We start from the raw sequence: 15,073 nt of genomic DNA, 5'->3' as shown, positions 1-15,073 counted from the left end.
CCCTCACCCTGACTGTTGATGAGCAACTTGATATGTTATCCCTCTTAGTATTTTTTTGTTTGTTCTACTTAATACCTTTGGTTGAATACTGTAATCAATACACAATTCTTCTTAAGTGCTGAAACTTAACTGAAAAGTGATCACTGTTAAATGTAAGAGTGGGAGTAAGAGAGGGAAGAGATGTGCAATTCGGGACATGCTCAAGCTGACATACCTCAAACGGTAGAGTTAGAAACATACCAGGGGATTCCAATCCAATCCCATCAAGGTGGCATGTACCAATGCCATCTCACTAGTGCAAGTGATCAATTTCTGTTCACAATTGATCATAATGATAGGACTAAGAACCAAAGGGATCACATAAACAAAAATAGTGTCTGCAAATACTAGCTGATAGAATAAAAAAGGGAGAGAATGATCCAACATGGGAAGTGAGATACATAGCAGACCCATAGAATGGCAGATGTCCTAAACAGCACTCTGGCCTCAGAATCAGCCCTTAAGGCATGCGGATCTGGCTGAAAAGCCCATGAGACTATTTCAGGCATGGAAAGCCAAGACACTCTGGGGAAAAAAAAAAAAAAAAACCTAAATGAAAGATCTCTGCGAGTGAGATCCCAGTGGAAAGAATGGGTCATCAAAGAAGGAGGTACCTTTCTCTGAAGGGAGGAGAGAACTTCCACTTTGACCATGGCCTTGTCTAAATATGATCAGAGTCAGTGAACTCAGGGGGCTTCCATAGCCTTGGCAGCTCATGACAAGAGCCTAGGGTGATTACTGATGCCATAAACCAGAGTGTCAATTTGTTAAGTCAACAACAGGAGTCACTGTGCACTTACTCCTCATGTAGGATCTCTGTCCTTAGTGTGCTGTACATTGAGATTTAATGCTATAACTAGTACTCAAACAGTATTTTTCACTTTATGTTTCTGTGTGGGAGCAAATGTTGAAATCTTTACTTAATGTATGCTAAACTGATCTTCTGTATATAAAGAGAATCAAAAATGAATCTTGATGTGAATGGAAGGGGAGAGGGAGTGGGAAAGGGGAGGGTTGTGGGTGGGAGGGAAGTTATGGGGGGAAGCCATTGTAATCCATAAGCTGTACTTTGGAAATTTATATTAATTAAATAAAAGTTTGAAAGGAAAAAAAAAAAAAAAAAACAAAAGACAGACAGCAACAAATGCTGTGAGAATACAGAGGAGAAAGGTGAAATCTTATACACTGTTGGTGGGAAAGTAAATTACTATAGCCACTGTGGAAAAAATATGACAATTTCTTTAAAAACTTGAAATAGACCTACCAGCAACCCTACTACTGGGTATATACTCAAGACATGAACTCAGTGTACCAAAGAGATATTCCTCTACTACGTTTATAGCAGTACTGTTCACAGTAACCAAAATATGCAGTCAACCATTAAAAAAATGTGGGGTCCAGCATTGTGGTACAGTGGGTTAAGCCATAGCCTTTGATGCCAGCATCCCATATAGGAGCGCTGGTTTGAATTCCAGCTGCTCAGTTCTGAACTCAGGTTTTGATCCAAATCCCTGCTAATTCTCCTGGGAAAACAGTGGAAGAAGGCCCAAACACTTGTGCCCCTGCCACCCACATGAGAGATCCAGATGACGTTTAGGACTCCTGATTCTGCATGGCACAGCCCTAGCCATTGTTGCCATTTGGGGAGTGAACCACAGAATGTAAGATCTCTCTCTGTGTATCATTCTGTAGGTAAAAAACATAGAGATAAACCTTAAAAAGAAGAAAATACTTTATATATATATATGAATATATACACCTACTATATATATATAAATGGAATATTAGTTATAAACAGGAATAAAATTCCATCATTTGCAACAAAATAATTGGAATTAGAGGGCATCATCTTCAGTGAAATAAGCCAGTCATGGAAAGACAAATACCATGTGTTCTCCTTTATATGATGGGACAAAAATTAAAAAAAAAAAAAAGAAGAAGAAAGAAATTCCCATGTATATCAGTTTTGCTACAAATATAGGATTTTGTCAAACTTGTTTTAAATCTGTGTCAAGCAAATTGATAGGAATTATATACTACTGTAGTATTAATGATATTGTAACCCTTTTAAAATGTATCTTATATGAGCAAAATTGAGCAACTTTTCATTTGATTTTGTTTATAGCCCTTGCATATTTTCCTTCTCAACTATGACCTTTTTACTTTTTATTTGTTGAGCACTTTATTTAATAGAACCCTTAAACCTTTCACTACGATGCATATTACAATGTTATCTCAAAAAAGTTTTTATTTTTTATTTTTTATTTTTTAACAGGCAGAGTGGACAGTGAGAGAGAGAGACAGAGAGAAAGGTCTTCCTTTGCCATTGGTTCACCCTCCAATGGCTGCCGCGGCCGGCACGCTGCGGCCGGCGCACCGCGCTGATCCGATGGCAGGAGCCAGGAGCCAGGTGCTTTTCCTGGTCTCCCATGGGGTGCAGGGCCCAAGCACCTGGGCCATCCTCCACTGCACTCCCTGGCCACAGCAGAGAGCTGGCCTGGAAGAGGGGCAACCGGGACAGAATCCGGCGCCCCAAACCTGGACTAGAACCCAGTGTGCCGGCGCCGCTAGGTGGAGGATTAGCCTATTGAGCCGCGGCGCCGGCCCTCAAAAAAGTTTTTAGAAAGAAATGATATCACAATCATTTTTTTTTTTTTTACTATGTGATCTTTCTTTTTTTTTAACTTTTATTTAATGAATATAAATTTCCAAAGTACAGAATATATCACAGTCATTATATGAGAGGACTTCAAAAGGTTGGTGGAAAATGGAATTAAGAGATAAGTTTTCTTTGGTTAAAGAAATTTGAATTCCGTGTATAGGAAGGGCCTTCAAACAGTTCACAAAAATACATACATGTGAAAACTGTGCATCAGCTTCGAACTTTCTTTCACCAAATAAAACTTACCTTTTAATTCCCTTTTTCATAAAAAGGTTCTCATTTCTTTGAGGTGCTCAGAACTCCCTGTGGTTCAATTAACATAATCTTAGGGGAAGGAAAAATTCTTTATGATAAATTTACCTCTGTGTCTTTTCATTCTAATAACATAATATAAATCAATTTAAAAATCACATTTTTGGGTCATTCAGTTGAATTTGTCAGTCTGAGAATGGAAGGAAAGGGAGAGGAAGAGAGTGACAGAGGAAAGAGAAGACTAACTTAAGACTGCGTTTTGGGATTACAAGAGATCTGGAAAAGGAGCAGCAGCTAGCATTGAGATCATCAATGACTTTGTGAAGTGTGATTTGAGTGCAGTAGATGCGAAGGAAGCCAGATTGGAGGGGACTACAGGATGGAAAAGATGGTAATGAAGTAAATGGAAGAATGAAAAAAACTTTAAAATTTAAATTTAAAAAGTGGCATTGGAGTATCTGTGAAGTTAGAGAAAAGTCCCTTTTTGGTGTAATAGGAAATATTAGATTTATTTGTAGGCTAGCAGAAATGATACAGAAGAGGTACAGAATGATGATTTGGTTAAAAGATACGTCAATTAAAGGAATAAGTCTCTGAGAAAATGAGGTCGTACAGGGTCCAGAATACAAGTAGGACTAGGATTTGATAGGGATAGGGACTGAAGATGGGTGCTAACAGATTTAGCGATTTGATGTGGGAGGGCAGGGAGATAGGGAAATCTGATGCTTTTATTTTTTTTTTTCAATGAAATTTGAGGTTCTGAGCTCAGGTATCTGGCTATTTTAAAACTACAGATGAAGCTTCTCATTAGAAAAATTCAACCATGGCCTTGTCTACACTTTTGTTATTTTTCCTTCCATTTTTGTCAATTTGTAGTGATTTTGTTTCACATTTCCAAATGTACATATAAATATGTGGAACTTTGGGACATATGTAACTTATGTGTATGTTTTTGGAGGGTTTTCTCCTTCGTTAACTAAATATTAACATAGAGCATTGACTGTATTGTTGGAGTTGAAAAAACACCTCAAAGTAAAAAATAGATTATAATATTATCAGCTAAAGAAAAGAAAATTGTGGTAGCATTACTTGAGAGTGAGGGAGACAGAGGAAGGTCATCTTTGAGAAGGCTGGGTAAGATGATTTACTAGGAAACTTAGTAGGGTGCTAAACAGTGTTGAATGCCAATTTGAGGTTTGTAATTATGAATTTTAATAATATTTATTTATGTGTTTGAAAGAAAGAAAGGGAGAGAGAGAATCTCCATGCACCGGTTACTCCCCAAATGGCTGCAATGGCTGGGGCTGGGCCAGGCTGAAGCCAGAAGCCTAGAACTCCATTTGGATCTCTTATGTGGGTAGCAGGTGTGCAAGCATCAAATCCATCATCCACTGCCATCTCAGGGTGCTAGATCAGAAATGTAGCAGCAGGGACTCAAATGAGCACCCATATGGGATGCCAGAATTGCAGGTGGCAGCTTCATGTGCCGTGCCACAATGCTGGCCCTGTTATTATGAACTTTAAATGCAGCCAGGTCACATAGTTGTGATTTTTTTAAAGACATTGATCCTACTTGGTCATGCCATGCTATTCTTTCATGTACTTCCGGATTTTCTTTCTTAAAATTTTATTTATGGTTTTTTGCTTTGATATTTCTAAGTCTTTGCACTATATGGAGTATAAATATTTTAATTTTAGTATTTGTATCCAAACAATGTCTAAATTACCACATTATCTCCAATTGTAATTTTGGGTTTATAAGACCCTACTTTGTGCATCTTACCTTGATTTGGAAGAACTGATTTCTTATATAGTTTTATTTCAAAACTTGAACCAAATACATTTCCCTTATCTAATACTAGCAATATTCCCTAATAGGAACTATGTATCTATCAGTATTAGCTTATGCCTTCTATGTGATATTGAAATGCAGAAAATAACAGACTTTCCTAATATAAATTGATACAACATTGAAGATTCACAAATAAAAGGCAAAGAGTCACAGACAACCAGAAGTGCGGGGATAGTTATGCATATATGGCACCTTGATATATGTATGTTTGTTTGAAGGAATGACTGAGATGGAAAAGCAAAAGACAATTATGGGAGACTGGTTTCGGGCGAGAGAAGTGTGCTTCATCTTATGGAGAAGAAAGGAGACAAAGGGGAATAGATGCCAAAGCATGCTTCTACAGTTACATAGGACTTTAGAATAACCACGCAAAGCAAATAGGGGAGAGCTAATGACTTTGGTTTGCAAAGTAAAATCCCGTGGGAGTAAATATGGCATCTATTCAGTTTGTTAGGCCTACATAAATTTGATAAAAATTGGAAATTGTGAACATTTTGAAATTCAGAGTGTTTTTTTGTTGGTTTGTTTTGTTTTTGAGAAAGGCTGAGTTTCTGGCTTCTCTCAAAAACTCTTCAGATAATGTATTAAACAATTATTAGTTACTCTTCTCAGCCCTCTACCACAAATTTATTTAAAATTCACAAAGCTCTATGTGGAAGATATCATTATTATCATTATTTAGAATTGAGGCAATCAAAACAGAGAAGCTAAGTGGCAAATGTTAGGCCACTGAATTCCTAAATGGGAGAGCCAGGATTCAAATCCTGAGAATTTGGCTCTGGAACCCACAATATTAGCCAAGCTATGTTGTAGCTCTTTGGTTAATGCTAGGCTCAGATCTCTGCATGTTTACATCATCTATAGATGGGTAGTAGCTACACTTTTGAATGAGATGTACTCTCCTGTGCACCTCAGTCTTCCTTTGCAACCCCTTTTGTAGAATGTCTTTCTGCCTTGCTTTTCTCTTCCAAATTTTTCTGGTGGAATCTCTGCCTTCCCTTTGTCTTTTATGTTTTAAATCTTTGTCAAGTTGTTTAATTATATACTACCATAGTTTAAATGGTTTTGTGACTATTTTAAAATTTACTTTATATGAGTGAAGTTGAATACCTTTTCATTTGATTATTGTTTCTAGTCATTGTCTATTTACCTGTTGAATTATGTTCATTTTAATTTTTAGTTTTGGGGTTCCTTATTTAGTGGAGCATTACATTTTTTACTATAATGTAAATTTAAAATATGTTATCTCAAAAAAACAGAATTAATTTAATTTCACACCATGTTTTCCAGAAAATAGATGCTAATACTATCTTAATACTATAACCAGACAAACATGATATAAAAGTACAGGATAGTATCTCTTACAAAGTAGATGCAGCATTCTTCAACAAAACATTAAAAAATAAACCTAGTAATATCTAAAAATAATTCCACAATACAATGAACAAGTATGATTTATACCAGCTATGCAAAGCTGCTCCATAAAAAACTCTATGAACATATCAGTTAACCCATAAAAAATTTGATAAAACTCAAAGCCTATTCTTTTTTAAAAAATATTTAATTATTTGAAAGACAGAGAGGCCAAAGGAGGGAGAGAGAGAGAGAGAGAGAGAGAGAGAGCAAGCACAAAGCACAACAGGGACTCAAACCAGAACCAGTGCCCACAAGGGATGCTGGCACTGCGGACAGCAGTTTTATCCACTTCACCACAGTACTGGCCTCCCCAATACCCATTCTTTAGAAAAACTTCATCAGATTAGGGTTATAGGGAGGTGGCTTCCATCTTATAAAGAATATCTGAAATAAACAAAACCTACAGATAACACTGTATTTAATGACCAAAGACTGAATGCTTTACAAGATCAGGGAAAAAGTTAATGATGACTGCTTTCACTACCATTATTCAGCATAGCCAGTATAATAAGGCAAGACAAAGAAATGAAAGACATATAAATCAGAAAGGAAGAAATGAAATTGTCTCTACTTGCAAATGTCATTATTAAGAAGAAAATCCCAAGAATATACCAAAAACTTCCAAAACTAATAAGCAAATTAAGCAAGATCACAGGATAAAGATTGACACACAAAAATTAATCACATTTATGTATCAACAATGAACATGTGCAAACATGTTAAAAACACAGTAAAATTTGCATTCACTCCAAATATAAGAAAATAGTTACATGTAAATCTGGCAAATTGTGCATAGGATCTGTAGATTAAAATTGCAGAATGGTAATGAAAGAAATAAGAAAATGGAAAAAATTGTGTTCATTTGTAGATTTAACATAACAAACATATGAATTGTATCAAAATTAACCTATAAGTTTAACAAAATTTGTACCCAAATTGTAAAACTGATTTTTGTTTGACAAAGGAATAAAAGCAATTTCATCAAAGAAGGATTCCCTTTTCAACAAGTGGTGCTGGGGCAATTAGAAATCTTTAGGCAAACAAAACAAAATAAAAAAAAAACTTCAACATAAATCTAGATCTTATAAAAAAGTTAACTGAAATTGAATTTCAAATTTAAATGCAAAACATCAAACTATAAAAGCTTTGGAAAAAGCACAGCAGAAAGTTTTGGGGATTTAGAGATATGTAAAGAGTTTTTAGAATTTGGAATAAAAGTAAAACCATAAAAGGAAAAGTTGATATATTGGACTTCACCAAAATCAAAAACCTTTCTGTTATTAGAATCTGTGAAGAATGTGAAATGACAAGGAGAAAATGTTTGCAAACTACATTTGCCACAACGATTTTTTCAACAGAATCTCCGAAATTCAGCATTGTGAAGACAAGCATTCAATTTATAAAACAATAGAGACACAATCAGATATCTCATTGAAAAGAATATACAGGTGACAAAAAACACAAAAAAATACAAAATTATTAGTCATATTAGCGTACTTCAGGAAAACAAAACCAGTAGTATGAGTTAGTACAGCTGTGTTGCTTAATGACAGGATGCATTTTGGGAAATATGTTATTAGGCAATGTCATCATTGTGTGAACATTAGAGAGTGTACTTGGCTGGCTCCACGGCTCACTAGGCTAATCCTCCGCCTGCGGAGCCGACACCCCAGGTTCTAGTCCAGGTTGGGGCACCAGATTCTGTCCCAGTTGCTCCTCTTCCAGTCCAGCTTTCTGCTGTGGCCTGGGAAGGCAGTGGAGGATGGCCCAAGTGCTTGGGCCCTGCACCCTCATGGAAGACCAGGAGGAAGCACCTGGCTCCTGGCTTCAGATTGGCACAGCGCACCGCCCGTAGCAGCCATTTGGGGGGGTGAACCAACGGAACGAAGACCTTTCTCTCTGTCTCTCTCTCTCTCACTATCTAACTCTACCTGTCAAAAATAAATAAATAAAATTTAAAAAAAGGGAGTGTACTAGACGGTATATATCAGTCACACAACATGGCATCTTGGTGCAATCAAGAGACATGATAAACTCTGCTTGTATGAGGCTGGTGCTGGTGTAACATGGCATACTGTTTTATAGTAAACATTAGTAAAAGATGTATTTATTTCCTTGAAAGGCAGAATGATAGAGAAAGAGGGAGAGATGGGGGAGAGAAGAGAGAGAGAGAGAGAGAGAGAGAGAGAGAGAGAGAGAAGAACGATATCTTCCATTAGCTGGCTCTTTCCCCAAATGGCCACAAGAGTCAGATCTGGGCCAGGCTGAAGCCAGGAGTCGAACTCCATCTTAGTCTACCACATGGGTGGCAGTGGCCCAAGTATTTGGATGATCTTTTGCTGACTTCTCATGTGCATTAGCAGGGACCTAGATTAGACGTGGAGCAGCCAAGGCTCAAATCAGTACTTTGATATGGAATGCCAGCATTACAAGTGGCAACTTAACCCACTGTGCCACAAAGCTGGCTCTGATATACTAAGCATTCTTTTTAAAATAAGTAGAGGGCCAATGCTGTGTCACAGTGGGTTAAAGCCTCAGCCTGCTATTCTGGCATTCCAAATGGGTGCCAGTTTGAGTTCTGGCTGCTCCACCTCTGAACCAAATGTCTGCTATGGCCTGGGAAAGCAGTAGAAGATGGACCAAGTCCTAGGGCCCCTGCAACCCACTTGGGAGACCCAGAAGAAGCTCCTAGTTCCTGGTTTTGGATCAGCTCAGCTCTGGTCGTTGCAGTCATTTGGGGAGTGAACCAGAGGATGGAAAATCTCTGGCTCTACCTCTCTGTAATTCTGTCTTTCAAATAAATAAAAAAATAAATCTTTAATAAAAAATAAGTACAAGTATCCTCTAGATAAAAAGTGTAGTACAGTAAATATGTGAACCAGCAACATTGTTATTTATTATCAAGTATTATATATAATACATAATTGTATTGCTATACTTTTATATGACTGGCAGTGCAGTAAGGTTGTTTACAATAGCATCATCACAAACATGTGAATAGTGCATTGGCCTATGATGTTAGGATGGCTATGATATTTCTAGGTAATAGGAATTTTCAACTCCAACATAATGTTACGGTACCACTGCTGTATATATGGTTTAATCACTGACCAAAATATCATTATATGATGAATGACTGAAAGATTTACTTTAAGAAATTGTTTTATACAACTATGAAGGCTGGTAAGTACAAAATCTGCAATGTGGTTGAGTAGACAGGAGGACCAAGGATAAAATGATAATGCAACTTGAGTCTGAAGGCAGCCTGCTGGTAGAATTTCTACTTCCTTGGAGGTGCATGAGAATACATATATGGAGGATAATCTCTTCTACTCAAAGTCTAGTGATTTAAATTTTAATCTTATCTGAAAAATACCTTCACAGAAACATCAATACATATTAGATCAAATGTCTGCATACTATGGCCTAGCCAAGCTGGCATATAATCTTAATAAATCTTCCACCCACTGGTTCACTCCCCAAATGGCTGCAAAGGCCAAAGTCAGGAGCCAGGAGCTTCTCCCAGGGCTCCCATGTGGGTGGTAGAGGCCCAAGGACTTGAGCCATCTTCTGCTGCTTTTCCCAAGCCATTTGTGTGTGTGTGTGTGTGAGGGGGGCTTGATTGGCACTGGAACAGCCAAGACATGAACCGGTCCCCATATGGGATGCCTGGATTGCAGATGGAGGCTTTACCCACTATGCTACAACTTTGGCCCTGACACATAATCTTAACCATTACATTAGCTGTTAAGGAAATTCAGATTAATGCTACACTGAATGCTATGGTTTGACTTTGTATTGCAAAGTTCCTGTGTTGGAAACTTAATTCCCAAAACAAAAAATGTTGAGATGTAGAACCTTTAAGAGGTAATCCATTCATGATGAATATGCCGTCATGAATGAACTAATACCATTATTGGAGGAGAGTCATTATCATGAGAGTGTGGTCCTTTTAAAGAATGAGTTTGGTCTCCTGGTCCTTGCTGTTTCTCACCTTCTATCATGTTTTGATGCTTAAGAAGGCCTTTATCAGATGCAACCTTTCAATATTAGACTTCTCAACTTCCAGAAATGTGGTTCATTATAAGTAATTTGTTGTAATAGCACAAAATAGACTAAGACAATCAGATGTCACTACATACATTTCAAAATGGCTAAAAAAAATAAGTGTTATACGCAGTGCTGGCAAGACTGTGGAGAAACTGAGTCACTCATACTGTGCTGGTGGAATTGTAAAATGGGAGACCCATTCTGGAAAAGAGGATAGTAGTTTATTACAAAACCAAACATAAACTTACTCTATACCAGGCAATTGCACAGTTGGGCATTTAATAAAAAATTATGTTTATATAGACATCTGTATGTGAGTATTCATAGTGACTTTATTCATAATAGCCAATGACTAATTGATTAAAATAAGTTAATAGTAGATACAGGAAACATTTAGATGATTCTTCAGAGAATTATGTTGAGTGAAGACAGTCAATCACAAAAGATCACATACTGACATGTTTATTAAACTTTCTTTACATGATAATATTATAGAAATGGAAAACAGATTAGTGTTTGAAAGTGGTTACAAGGAGGGCAGGAGGGAAGGAGGTGAGGGTAGTATGAGAGATATTGTGATGACAGTACTGTAGCTTGGCTGTGATGGTGGTGGTGACATGAATATACAGTGATAAAACTGTATAGAAATCTCTCTGACACCCACACACACACACATGCAAATACAAGTAAAAGTGATAAAATTAGAGTAGCATTAGTGGATTGCATATATAGGACTTTCTCTAGTTGTGCTATTGTACTATAGTTATGGAATATGTCACCATTAGGGGGAAATGGATAAAGGGCACATGATGTATCTTGGTATTATTTCTGTAGCTACAAATAAATTTATAATTATATTAAAATAAAATTTTTCAAAATTTTATTGATCATTATTTTCTACTCTCAGAGTTTCAGATTTAACAGATTTGGTGCAGGTCCCAAGAATTTTATTTCAAATGTGTTTCCAGTTGCTGTTACTGCTATTGATTGCAGACTGCTCTTTGAAAACTTCTTTATACTCATTCTTACTTATACTTCACTACCTCCTCATCAGTTACATGTTACCTGTTCTTTTTGGTCGATAGCTCCTCTAACTCTGAGTACTGAGGAATCCACCTAATAAGGTCTCAGGCATAGGACTAGGCAATTTACAAATATTTTATTACTTAATTTAAAAAATAATTCCATGAGACAAATATTATTACATGAGTTTTGTAGATGAAGGGATTGCTTCAGAATTTCTAAATAAATTTCATATTAGTCACTCCTTTAAGTGAACAACCAAAATCCAATATATACATAAATACTCATGATATTTCAATTATACCACAATTCCTGGGTGAGGGGGTAAAGCATTTGAAAAGAAGAGCTATCCTTACATTTCATTGCTTAACTATCCTCTGCATGCCAAGAGTTTATATATATATATATATATATATATATATCCTCATTTAATATTCCTTAAGAGTCCTGAATAATAAATAGGATTTTCTTTTCTTCATTTTACAAATGAGGACACTGAGGCTTAGAGAATTCAAATACATTGCCTAAAGTTACATAGCCAGAAAGTGGTGCAGACAGGATTATGGAGCTTTGATTCAGCCAATTGTGATTTAAACTCCAAGAAGTGAGAGAATATATTGGTTGATCTTAGTAACCATTGTATATCCAGAACATAGTAAACTCTGTGATACAAAATAAGTGCTCACTAAATGGTTGTGAAGGAATGAATGACTATAAGCCGTGTGTTCTTTTTTTAAAGATTTTTAAAAATTTATTTAAAAGACAGAGTTACAGAGAGAGGTAGAGACACACAGAGAGGTCTTCCATCCTCTGGTTCACTTCCCAAATGGCTGCAATGGTCGGAGCTGCGCTGATCTGAAGCCAGGAGCCAGGAGCTTCTTCCGGGTCTCCCATGCAGGCGCAGGGGCCCAAGGACTTGGGCCATCCTCCACTGCTTTTTCAAGGCCACGTGTTCTTAAACACTATCTACAAGTCCCATGCCATTTGACAATTATCTGCTTCTTAGGGTCTCTCAAGTAAATGTATCTTGTCTCTCCTATAAAATTTTTAGGATTCTGAGGCAAACAATATCCTTATATTGTATCTTAATGCAGTTCTCTGTAAATAGTGAGTACTCAAGAAATATGTATTAATAAATTGTCCTTTATTTCAAGATTAGTGCTGGCATTAATAAAAATCAATTTAGAGACTGGTGCTGTAGCTTAGTAGGTTAAGCCTCCACCTATGGCACCGGCATCCTACATGGGTGCCGTCAGTTAGAATCTCATCTGTTCCACTTGTGATCCAGCTCCCTGCCTGGGAAAGCAGCGGAATATGGTCCAAGTACTTGGGCCCCTGTACCCACGTGGAAGATCAGCAATACACTCCTGGCTCCTGGCTGCTGGCTTCGAATTTGCCCAGCTCCGACTGTTGCAGCCGTTTGATGAGTAAATCAGTGGATGGAAGACCATTCTCTCTGTCTCCCTCTCTCTGTAACTCTGTCAAATAAATCAATAAATCTTTAAAAATCAATTTAATATTATGATTATACCTTATTTGTGTCATATCATTCTTAATCAAACTAAAGAATATGTGTAGAGTAGATCAATAAATTATCTAAAAATAGAAGTGTGGCTCCCTTCTTATAAGAGGGAAATGGGCACAGGTCACACTAGCACTTGACTGAAATATCAAGGTTGTCACATGGACTGATGTATTCAAAATTTCTTTATGACTCTTGCTTTTATGATACTGTAGAGTACCCTATATTGGTCCATTTTCTATTGCTATAACAAAATAGCTGAAGCTTAATTCTTTATAAAGAAAAAGATTCATTGAGTTCATAGTTTTGGAGGTCCAAGGGTATGGTGCCAGCTTCTGCTCTGCTATGGTGAGAATCTCATGATAGATGGCATCAGAATTACATAAGCACATGTAGAAGCCAAAAGAGTAAGCAAGGGCTCATGTTGGTTTTTTTATAACAACTCACTGTCATGAGAACTAACTAGAGTCCTGTGAGAACAAAGACAAAAAGTAAAAAAATGCATGCGAGGATGTGGAGAAAAGATAATTCTTTTTTTTAAAGATTCATTTATTTATTGGAAAGTCCGAGTTACACAGAGAGGGGAGAGACAGAGAGAGAAAGAGGTTCCATCCGATGGCTCACTCCCCAGATGGCCGCAACTGCTAGAGCTGTGTCAATCCGAAGCCAGGAACCTCTTCCAGGTCTCCCACGTGGGTGCAGGGGTCCAAGGACTTGAGTCATCCTCCACCACTTTCCCAGGCCACAGCAGAGAGCTAGATCGGAAGTGGAGCAGCCAGGTCTCGAACCGGCACCCATATGGGATGCCAGCGCTTCAGGCCAGGGCCTTAACCTGCTGCACCACAGCGCCGGCCGTAGGGTAATTCTTACACATTGTTAGTGGGATGGGGGGTGTAAAACAGTATAGTCACTATGGAAAACACTAAGGAGATTTCTTTAAAAATTAGAAACAGAACTGCCATATGATTCAGCAATCCTGCTGCTAGGTGTATATTTTAATAAACAAAATCATTATATCAAGAAGATACTTGCACCACTATATTTGTTCTCATTAGCCAAGATTTGGAATGCATTTGTTGTTTTTTGTCTTTTTGTAATAATCATGCTAACAGGGGTGAGGTAAAACTTCCTCATTGTTTTGATTTGCATTTCCTTGATGTCTAGATATACTGAGCATTTTTCATATATTTATTGAACATTGAATTTTCTCTTTTGGGAAATGTCTATTCAGATCCTTTGCCTATTTCTTAAGTGGACTGACTGTTTTTGCTGTTGCTGAGTTTTTTTTTTTTTTAGTTCATTATATATTATGGGTATTAATCCTTTGTTGCATGAATAGCTTCCATATATCTTCTCCCACTCTGATGGTTATCTCTTTTTTCATAATTTTTTCTTTGATGGCTTACTTGTTTGCTTTCTTTCTTTTTTTAATGATTTATTTATTTGAAAGGAAGAAATACAGAGGAGAGAGAGAAAGAGAGAGAGAGAAAACGAGAGAGAGAGAGAGAGAGAGAGAGAGAGAGAGAGAGAGGTTTATCTTCCGTCTGCTGGTTCACTTTCCAAATGGCTGCAATGGCTGGAATTGGGCCAATCTGAAGTCAGGAGCCAGGAGCTTCTTCCTGGTCTCCCACGTGAGCACAAGGGCCCAAGGACTTGGGCCATCTTCTACTGCTTTCCCAGGCCATAAGCAAAAAACTGGACCAGAAGAGGAGCAGCCAGGGTTTGAATTGGCAGTCATATGGGATGGTGGCACTGTAGGCAGAAGCTTAACCACAACGCTGGCCCCAATGGATATCTCTTCACTCTAGACTGTGTACTGTGTTGTATAGAAGATTATTCAGTTGGTATAATTCCCCTTGACTAGTTTTGCTTTTGTTGTCTATGCTTTTGGGTTCTCATTAAAAAAAAGTCATTGCCAACACTGATGTCTTTGTTTCCTCTATATTTGATTGTAATACTTTCACAGTTTTGCATCTTACATTTTGGCCTTGAAGCAGAGATCTAATTTCATTTTTCTATATCTTTATCCAGTTTTTCCAGTATCATTTATTGAAGAGATTATCCTTTCTCCAATGTATGTTCTTGGCAACTCAGTCAAAACTCGGTCCGCTGTAGGTACATGGATTAATATGAGAATTATTTATTTCATTCCATTGATCACTATGTTTGATTTTATGCCAGTATCATGCTGTTTTAACTACTATATATTTGTGGTATGCTTTGAATTCAAGTATTATGATGCCTCTACCATTGTTAT

Source organism: Oryctolagus cuniculus, chromosome X (assembly GCF_964237555.1).
Source record: "Oryctolagus cuniculus chromosome X, mOryCun1.1, whole genome shotgun sequence".
In the NCBI taxonomy this organism is placed as follows: Eukaryota; Metazoa; Chordata; class Mammalia; order Lagomorpha; family Leporidae; genus Oryctolagus; species Oryctolagus cuniculus.
This window is presented reverse-complemented; position numbering follows the sequence as displayed.